Below are 11227 nucleotides of genomic sequence, written 5' to 3' on the forward strand. Positions count from 1 at the left end.
GCTGGGTTTGGTAAAGAAGTGGGTCTTAAGAGCCCGTTTGAAGTTCTGTAGAGAGGTGGAGAGTCTGAGGGGGGAGAGGTAAAGAATTCCAGAGGAAGGGAGCAGCACGTGAAAAATCTTGGAGATAGGAGTGGGAGGAAGTAATCAGAAGACAGGAGAGCCGGCGTGCATTAGCAGAGCGAAGAGGACGGGTGGGAGTGTAAAGGGAGATAAGGTCAGAGATGTAAATGGAGAGGAGTGGGTGAGGGCTTTGTAAGTGAGTGTGAGAAGTTTGAATTGGATTCTGAAAAGGAAGGGAAGCCAGTGAAGGGCTTGTAGGAGAGGGGAGGTGGATGTAGTGCGTTTGGTGAGGAAGATAAGCCGGGCTGCAGCATTGAGGATAGATTGGAGGGGAGAGAGGTAATTGTCAGGAAGGCCAGTTAGTAAGAGATTACAGTAGTCCAGTCTGGAAATAATGAGTGAGTGAATAATATGGCCATTGAAGCTCTGTTTGTGCTGTCAGCTAGTGCATTTTATTTTTATTTACATATTGTGAAAAGTCCCAGTGCACTACTATGTGATTCTCTATTTATTGCCTCATGGCCTTTTTAATCTTTCACAAGTTCCCTTTCTGTCCTGTTACACTGAAACTCTGCCGATTGTCCTTCCATTCATCTCATGATTCTGTCACCTGCCTCTTTTGTTATTTGTTGCATTCACCTCAAGGGCAAAGAATGAATACAGTTGCTTTTGTACTCTGACTTATCAGATGACACTGCCGACTGCCTGTGCATCAAACAAGATATAAATTCATTGGAGGATTAGAAAATATGATGAAGCATAAATTATCTTGTTGTTTTTTTTGCCTTCTGGCAGCTGAAATCAATTGCTTGCACTTCTGCCCCATTGTGTTGTGAATGCAACACTAGACTTGAGTTACTGATCTCTCATCATGTTCTCTCTCTGATCAAAGGCTGAGACTGACCTGGCTGCCCCAGAAACATGCCTAAATATCCTGTTTCCTAATAAAGAAGCGTTTCTTTCTCTTACATTGGAAATAATGGAATATATTGTACAAAGATAATCACCGAAAAGGAGTTCATCATAGATCTACTGCAATTCTCTGGACAGATTATACTGCATATAAAAGATGGTTTTTTTAGGATACATTTAATGCAGTTTTTTTTTCTTTGTAAGCAGAAAAGTGACTAGTAGTTACCTTAAGAACAGCAGAAGTTCATGTACACATAATTAGATGGCAATGTTATTTTATTCTAAGATGCTTACACTGTATATCTTCCTACCAAACAAAGTATTATTAGAAGGGAGTGTTTGTTCTACAGATCTCTCTATATTTCCAAATATTATTTACAGCACATGCATATTCTGAGGTGTCGCATTTAGGGGGTAATTCCAAGTTGATTGCAGCAGGAAATTTTTTAGCAGTTGGGCAAAACCATGTGCACTGCAGGGGGGGGGCATATATTACATGTGCAGAGATAGATAGATTTGGGTGTGGTGAGTTCAATCTGCAATCTAAATTGCAGTGTAAAAATAAAGCAGCCAGTATTGACCCTGCACAGAAACAAAATAACCCACCCAAATCTAACTCTCTCTGCAAATGTTATATCTGCCCCCCTGCAGTGCACATGGTTTTGCCCAACTGCTAAAAAATTTCCTGCTGCGATCAACTTGGAATTACCCCCACAGTTTCAAAAAGTTGCATGAAAATGCACCCGATACAAAACGAGTTAAAACACTACACAAACCGACTCAAATACGAATATTAGTAAATATTGGCCTTATTGAATTTGGACAAACTTTGCAGATCTGGGCAATTGTGAGTCTGGTACATTTCAGCCACTTCTCTGTGTGAAATGGGAGTAACTCAGTGGCAACTGGGCATTCACATGGAAGAGAACCATCTTCTCGATGCTTGTAGCAAGAGTTGTATTGTGTCCTATTCTGAGTTGTGATTATGCAGAGGGGATAATTACTTCTGCCAGCATACTGTAGGATAGGTGGAATCCTAGTTATGATGACTGGGTCTGTGAAGGAAGACATGCGGTGGCACAGTGAAGACACATAAATAGTCGCATTAGCTTTCCGTACCCAAAATATACACATTGCTAATGCAGCCATATACAGAGCCTTATATGGCTCAGAAATAGGCCCATTATGTATTGGTAACTACAAAATAAATAAATGAATGATGTGTAAGAGGGCGGCGATACGTGTGGTGGTGACTGCTGCCGTGCAGGTGTAGTTTCGGTACTCACCAGGCGCCGCTCTCTCTCACCTTCAGGTACCGGAACCTTCAACGGACCTGGCAATCTTCAGTCGGATCCGGACACGGCAATTCCCTCTCGGAGCTGACAGACGAACGAGCTGAGGAGAAAATAGTCTACCTTAAGGGGGGTATCAACCCTTCTTTCACAGGAAAAGGGGATACCCCAGGGGTGACGGCGACCTTCACCGGTTGGGTGAAAGGTCATCACTGGCACAAAGCCTCAGCCACCTAGAAGTCACACACTCGCGCATAGTGTGATGAAGGGGTTCTCACGTCCGTGAGCAAACCCCTATTCCGGCGCTCGGGGACAGACAAAGGGACAAACGTACACAGATGCTACTCACCGTCAGTTCCGCACTGCGAACGTCTTCTTCTCTTACAGGTACCTGTAAGGAGGCAAACAAACAAGCAAACAGCCGTGCAGGGCCTAACTCTAACCTAGTGTCACACCCCTATACTAACAACAACGGCAGAGCCCTCAAACCAGCTCTGTGGGTGTGGTGCAACAAAACTAAACACAGACTTAACAAGCTCACACTTTGCCCTGCACGGTAACAACATATCCAATCACAATCCACAGCGCAAGCAACTACCACGGTGCTGTCCCTTTAAGTACCTGAATCAGAACACCAGGTAGTGGGGGCTGCACAGCTCACCCACATCCCGTACTCTCTTACCAGGGGCTCAGGCCGAGCGGGCCTGCATGCCTAAACACCTTGGGGTGGACTGGGCCTAGTGCCACCTTTATTCACATTCGGGTGAACCGCTTATTTATTGGGCCTAGCGCCCCCTATTTGCGCACGTTGGGTGACCTGGGCCTAGTACCCAGCGTCACCTTATATTAACCTAATTGGCCAACATACACTAGGGCCTAATGCCCTCTAATGCCCCACAGGCCTATTGCCGATGTCTAGCGGCGCCGCCATCGCTTTGCCGCGTCCAGCCGCCACTGGACATCTTCTTCCCCGAGCCTGGAGTCTTCTGGCCTCTTCCGCGGCCACCCGAGCTCTTCAGCGCTCTTCCGCGCGCCCTCCGTCTTCGGCTCCCGCCCGGCGTCTTCTGCTATCGCGCTCCCGCGCGCGGTCCTCTTCTTTGGTTCCCGCCCGGCGTCTGACGTCTGATGCCGGGGGCGGGGCCCATGACACGGCGAGCGCCGATTGGCTCGCCGCGCCCGCCCCCGATTGGCCGGCGCCCCGCGAGCCGCGATTGGGTCGCGGACGGCGCCGGATTTGAAAAGCCGCGGGCGGCGCTTTTGTTTGGCGGCCAGAATGGCGCCAAGTTTAAAGCGCCGCTGCCGCGCCGCTACCCGCCGCTGATGACAGCCTGGTGCAGGTAAACGTCTGATCCCTGCACCAGACACCCGCCGCTGCTGTATACCCAGCGCTGGGGACAGACAAGCTGCCCCAGCGCTGTCCACCCTTGCGCTCTGCAGGGGACACAGATCCCCTGCACCCTGCAGTGCTGATGTGCCTGGGACACAGGGCACATCTCCACATTTCCCCCCCTTTTTCCTTGGTAGTCCCTACAAAGGTCTCCACGACGTCCATTGTCCGCGGGTCAGGGAATTCCGAGGTCCCTCCGGCGAGGTTGTGTTCGAGGGCCCAGCCCGAACAGACTGTAACCCCACCTCCTTCCTCCACCGGTACCGGATTCCTCCTCTTCGTTCCTCCTGACCTCCATCGGTGGATCCTCTGGGGGAGTGGCACCTCCTCACGGTCGCTTGACGGGGCCCACCAAGGGGAATCTTCCTCCACGGGGACAACAGTCACCCACTCTTGACCTCCCATGTCGTCTGTGGCACCGTCCCTGTCTTCAGGGTGTGGTACCGACCACCACCCAACAGCAGAATCCTCCGGGGCATCCGTTTCCTCCTGGGCAACAACCACCATCTGTCGCATCTCCTCGTGGGGCATCTCCAAAGATCCCATGTCTTCCTCTGGAACGGGTCCTCCCACGGCATCACGATCCTCTCCCCGTACGTCCGTCCATTTCGGCACTTCCGGCAGGTATCCTTGCTCCAGGACTATCTCCTCCTCTTCACGGAGGGCATTCAACTGGGAGCACGACTCCACCCGATCCTGCCAGTCACTCTCGTCGGCGCTTCCGATGCCAGAGTCGTCCTCCATCTGTTCTTGGAGGGATTCGTCGGCGGACAGCTCACCGTAGTCCGAGTCCTCCTCCACCGATACCTGGACTAGGGGATTATTTTCCTCCTCAGCATACTTGGTCCCTTCCGCTGGCATCTTTACTTCCTCAGCATACTCCTTCGCTTCTGCTGGCATCTTTACTTCCTCAGCGTACTCCTTCGCTTCCGCTGGCATCTTTACTTCCTCAGCGTACTCCTTCGCTTCCGCTGGCATCTCTTGGTACCCAGGACACACCTGTTCCACACGTCCTAGTCGTGGACAGTTCCAACGCGGGGAGATTCCGGACGTCCCTGTCACTGGGTCTTCACGCTTTTCCTCGCAGCGTGGTCTCTTCACCTCCCAGTCATCCACCTCCGCCTTTCGCGGGAAAGGATTCTTCCTTACTGGGGTCGCTTCCTTGGGACAGAGCTGGGCACGACCATCCGCAATCATCCGGTCTTCATTCCATGGACAATCGGGAAGCTCATGTCCCCTAGCCTCGCAGAGCGCGCACACGGGCTCTTTCTTCGCTTGGCCCTCCTGACGTCTTCGGTCCGCTTCCTGGACCACCTTCTTTGGGGACGTCTCTCGCCAAGTACATTCGTCGGCAAAGTGCCCCGTTTGGCGACATTTCTTGCAGGGCGTCACAGCGGCCTTCTTGCGCCCCTTCTCCTGGCGCTCTTCCTTTTCACGCTGGACCGACCGCTGCACCATCTTCAGGAGGTCTGCCCCAGACACCGTCACCCAGTCGCTCTGGTCCGCACACATCCGGGGGTGGGTCTGCTCCGGAGCCGTCCGCAGGGAGGTCTTGGTGACGTTCCACATCGTGTCCGTGATCCTGTATCCTTGATCCTGCCGACTACGCCAAAATGTAAGAGGGCGGCGGTGCGTGTGGTGGTGGTGCCTGCTGCCGTGCAGGTGTAGTTTCGGTACTCACCAGGCGCCGCTCTCTCTCACCTTCAGGTACCGGAACCTTCAACGGACCTGGCAATCTTCAGTCGGATTCGGACACGGCGATTCCCTCTCGGAGCTGACAGACGAACGAGCTGAGGAGAAAATAGTCTACCTTAAGGGGGGTATCAACCCTTCTTCCACCGGAAAAGGGGATACCCCAGGGGTGACGGCGACCTTCACCGGTTGGGTGAAAGGTCATCACTGGTACAAAGCCTCAGCCACCCAGAAGTCACACACTCGCGCGTAGTGTGATGAAGGGGTTCTCACGTCCGTGAGCAAACCCCTATTCCGGCGCTCGGGGACAGACAAAGGGACAAACGTACACAGATGCTACTCACCGTCAGTTCCGCACTGCGAACGTCTTCTTCTCTTACAGGTCCCTGTAAGGAGGCAAACAAACAAGCAAACAGCCGTGCAGGGCCTAACTCTAGCCTAGTGTCACACCCCTATACTAACTACAACGGCAGAGCCCTCAAACTAGCTCTGTGGGTGTGGTGCAACAAAACTAAACACAGACTTAACAAGCTCACACTTTGCCCTGCACGGTAACAACATATCCAATCACAATCCACAGCGCAAGCAACTACCACGGTGCTGTCCCTTTAAGTACCTGAATCAGAACACCAGGTAGTGGGAGCCGCACAGCTCACCCACCTCCCGTACTCTCTTTCCAGGGGCTCAGGCCGAGCGGGCCTGCCTGCCTAAACACCTTGGGGTGGACTGGGCCTAGTGCCTAGTGCCCAGTGCCACCTTTATTCACCTTCGGGGGAACCGCTTATTTATTGGGCCTAGCGCCCCCTATTTGCGCACGTTGGGTGACCTGGGCCTAGTACCCAGCGTCACCTTATATTAACCTAATTGGCCAACATACACTAGGGCCTAATGCCCTCTAATGCCCCACAGGCCTATTGCCTGATATGCCCCTCGGGCCTAATGCCCGCCTAACTGGTGCCACAGGCCGGTGGCCTGACTATCCTTACGGGCCTAGTGCCCACTATGTGCCCTCGGGCCTAATGCCCGCCCGACAGTGCCACGGTCCAAGAGGGCCTGACCAGAAATGCCCACGGGCCGGTAGGGCCCGACTTTGTGCCCACAGGCCGGAAGGGCCTGACTATGCCCACGGGCCTAATGCCCGATCACCCGGTGGTCTAGGGAGGAATGGGAGGGGGGCACCTTACAAGGGCCTACCTTGGTGGAGAAGGCTGCAGTGGGGTACTGCACAGCTCTATTGCTTCCCACCACTGCAGCGCTTCTCAATCCTGGATGGGCTCTTCTGCCGCTGGCCCGTCCTGGCCAGCGGTGCCGCCGTCGCTTCGCCGCGTCCAGCCGCCGCTGGACATCTTCTTCCCCGAGCCTGGAATCTTCTGGCCTCTTCCGCGGCCACCCGAGCTCTTCAGCGCCCTTCTGCGCGCCCTCCGTCTTCGTCTCCCGCTCGGCGTCTTCTGCTCTCGCGCTACCGCGCGCGGTCCTCTTCTTTGGTTCCCGCCCGGTGTCTGACGTCAGACGCGGGCGTGGTGAGCCAACCGGCGCTCGACGCGCCCGCCTCCGATTGCCCGGCACCCCGCGAGCGGCTCACGGACGGCGCCGGATTTGAAAAGCCGCGGGCGGCGCTTTTGATTGGCGGCCAGAATGGCGCCAAGTTTAAAGCACCGCTGCCGCGCCGCTACCCGCCGCCAGCCTGGTGTAGGGAAACGTCTGATCCCTGCACCAGACACCCGCCGCTGCTGTATACCCAGCGCTGGGGACAGACAAGCTGCCCCAGCGCTGTCCACCCTTGCGCTCTGCAGGGGACACAGATCCCCTGCACCCTGCAGTGCTGATGTGCCCTGGGACACAGGGCACATCTCCACAGATGTGTACAAATGAGGAATATGTGGTGATGTTGAGCTTAATGCATTTTGTGTAAGAAATGCTTGTGAAAACAGATGCTGCTTGCGCAGTACAGAGTCTGGCTAAAAACTGGCATAGATAAGAAAGGCCACATGTCCAAGATGCTTAGCGTGTGCACACTACTTGTTCAGCCTTGTGCCTAGTGCAGATACATACAGAAAACCAAGTATGCTGTAACTTTAGGCTCATAATTTTTCCCACATCCTATTTCAGTCCTTGTGAAATTAATGTCTTGATCACATAGGTCAGTTCAGTGAACTATACTCAGTATACGCTTTGATCTAATTAGTTATGTGTTCAGCATTCAACAATGTGATACACCCCATTAAGAGGCTTCCTTCAAAGTCTGGTTAAAATGGAGAAACCTCCATAACCATTTAACCCTATGACCACAAGTGATCGGCTAACCATCTGAAATCTTGCCGTGTTTTACAGTTATAGTCTATGGCTTCTTCAGAAAATAAATGTTTGAGCAGCAGGATGTTATTTACATGCAAATGGGCCTCTTGGACTCCATTATGTTAATTAAACTTTTTTCTTTATGGGTTTTAGTACTTTTTCTTTTTCTGCAATAGTTGGTTATATCAATTGAGGATGAATATGTGAAAGCTTCAAACAGGAGCTTTTGAGGATAATCTTTTTCTTTAAATGAAACAAGTCGATCACTGGCTGGCCATTTTTCAAAAACCTGCAGTGATGTGCGGTTCCACCACAGGTGATGTAATTGTCCTTTAGGAATATTATTAAGCCGTCTTTTATGATGGTTGTTCTAATAATGTAAATTATTATTTGTGCTCATAGGTTTCTTTATAAGTAGAGGCGTGTAATCATCTAAAATTTCCAAAGAAATATCCAGGCCCTCAATTGGTGATGGCTGGTGAGTGCAAGTAAAGGGTAACTGAAGCCCGTCTGAAGGAAATGGAGGAGGCATCCCAGCTATTAGTGACACTATGCTACAAACTGCTTCTAGAAGCAAGTCAGCATGAGAAGTGTTCATTGGGAAGTTCATCGATAGGGGCTGCACAGCCATAAAGAAGCCTCAGATAACCATACACAATGACAAACTCTGGCTAGGGTGACATATAACATACAGTCATTAGTGACGAATCATGCTTCATCATCTGTCTGTTAAGCAAATTCGTGTTTGGTGGATGCCAGGAGATCATTTGCAGCCCAAAATGCACGTTTTCAAATGTAACACTTATTGGTGTCCTCAGCTTACTCGGGCTGGCCGTTGGAGGGTGGCCTCCGAGGCCAAGGAAACTGCCACTCCCGGTAAATGAGAGTGACATGCCCCCGTTTCCAGCAACGTATAAATTCTTTATATCACACTGAGAATATAGAATATATATATGTGTGTATGTATAGAGCTGATGAGTTCAAATGCACATAACTTCTAACTAATGCAAGATCGTTTTTTGTCAGAAAATACCCTATGTAATGAAACTTGCCATCTAATTTGGGGAATTTTCAGCATGTGGAAGGCAAGGGAGAATTATATTGATACCTTCTAAATGACTGCCTATTACAGACTGTGATTTTTACTCAAAAGTGTTGGGAGACTTGCCATGAATTGGGAAACGCTCCAACTGTGCACTCTATGACATTTACCACATAGTGGGGCAGATGTATTAACCTGGAGAAGGCATAAGGAAGTGATAAACCTGTAATATCTGCAAGGTGATAAACCCACCAGCCAATCAGATCCTAACTGTTAATTTACATATTTGAACTGATTGGCTGGTGCCTTTATCACCTTGCAGATATCACTGGTTTATCACTTCCTTATGCCTTCTCCAGGTTAATACATCTGCCCCAGTGTAGGCTATAATTCATCTTTATGAGCAAAGTAGAATCTTCAAATATGGATATTTTGAGACGCTGCATATAAAAATTAATTTCATAATCCATGCCTAGCTACTAAAATTTGTATTTTTGTTGATACACAACACATGGAAGACAATGCTGGTATTTTGCTCCGGACCCATATAGCGCATGTGTAGTACAGGTCCTGCCTCGGTGAAGTCTGCAGCTGTTTGGGGGTGGGGAGAGGGCAGCGATGGCAGCCATTTCCGAAAAGCGAGTGTCGAGGCCGGGATCACTGACAGACTGAGATTTCCTGGCATCGTGGCAGGAGCTGCGGCTGCTGGCCTGATGCTGTGTCCTAGGACAAAGCACTGGATCACAAATACATGCAGGAGGCGTCTACTTATACCAGGGGAAAGGAATTAACCCTAGTGTAGGGGTGACTACAGTGCTAATCTCGACCTACCGGTTAATCGCAGACACTGGACAGGTAAATCGTGGTCATCCACTGTCTGCTGCAGAAGTTGACGTGCAGCAGCCAATAAGAGCCAGGCATATTCCAATTGGCTAGCTATGCTGAAGCCTTGGCTGTCAGCAATAGCCAATCAGAAATATGATTCTTATTGGCTGAGGCAGTCACATGTAATAGCCTCCACTGCACTAGTGCCAGCATTACTGTTCGCCATTAGCTAGTAATGCTGGTAGTGTCGGAGTCTTATTTGCGTAGCAGCTGCATAAATATATACGTTATGGTAAGAACTTACTGTTGATAATGGTATTTCTCCTATGTCCACAGGTTTTCACAGGATAACATAGTGATATGCCAGAGCGACAGTGGACATGGCACCAAACGAACACAAGCTTTCTGGCCTCCCAGAATGCACCAGGCTCGTCCATATAATCCCGCCCACTGACTCAGTCAAATCAGTTGTTTCCAAAGCATTTAGGCAGGAGCATTATGTAGAACCTTATTCAGGCGAAAAACACACCTGCATACTCTTCCATGCAAAAGGAAGAGTTTAGTGAGTATAAAGATTCTCAAATCAGGTGCGTCAGGGTGGGATCCCTGTGGAAACCTGTGGACATAGGAGAAATACCGTTATCAACGGTAAGTTCTTACCATAACGTATATTTCTCCGGCAGGGTCCACAGGTTATCCATAGGATAACATTGGGACTTCCCATAGCAATTTTTAGTGGTGGGAACACTCCTCATTATTAGGAGAATCTTACGCCCGAATTGAGCATCATGAGAGGCAAATATATCCCAGGCATAATGTCTGATCGAATGTGTTTATTAGTGATGAGCGGATTCGGTTTTACTCGGTTTTACTCGGTTCTCAAAACGGCATCTTATTGGCTCACGGATGTCACGTGTTTTGGATAGCCAATAAGATGCCGTTTTGAGAACCGAGTAAAACCGAGTAAAACCGAATCCGCTCATCACTAGTGTTTATTGGAAGCCATGTGGCTGCCTTACATATCTGTTCTGCTCAAGCACAATATTGTGCTACCCATGAAAGACCTTCCTTACATGTAGAGTGAGCAGAGACATTAGCTGGGACAGGGCGATCAGCTTAAAAATATCGTCATTCGAAGCCATCTTGCTAGCGTCTGTTTAGAAGCAGGCCATTTTCTCTTGTGAAAACCGTAGAGGATGAAAAGAGAATTTGTCTTTCTAATGGCACTGGTACGATCCATGTAGATACTTAATGCCCGGACTAAGTCCAGCAACGCATCTCCCGCAGAAAATCCCGATATCTGAAAACTGGGACCATAATATCTTCATTAAGGTGGAATATAGATTACCCCTTTGGAAGATACCCAGACCTAGTTCTGAGAACTACTTTATCTGGATATTATCAGAAAAGGAGATTAGCATGAAAGTGCTCCTAAATCCGACACTCTTCTAGCTGATGCCATAGTCAGCCGAACGGGAACTTTAGCTGTCCACCATTTAAAATCCACTTCACTTAGTGGTTTAAACAGAGCAACTTGACAGGCTTTGAGGACTAAATTTAGATTCCCTGATCCTGTAGTAGGAAAAAGGGAAGGTTGAATGCGCAGCATTCCCCGAGAAAAAGTGCGCACATCCTGCAATTTTGCCTTTTTCTTTCGGAACCATAAGGTCAAAGCTGACACTTGTATTTCCAAGGAAGCCACCGCTAAACCTTTATCTATTC

This window comes from Pseudophryne corroboree, chromosome 4 (genome assembly GCF_028390025.1).
Source record: "Pseudophryne corroboree isolate aPseCor3 chromosome 4, aPseCor3.hap2, whole genome shotgun sequence".
NCBI classification, from domain to species: domain Eukaryota; kingdom Metazoa; phylum Chordata; class Amphibia; order Anura; family Myobatrachidae; genus Pseudophryne; species Pseudophryne corroboree.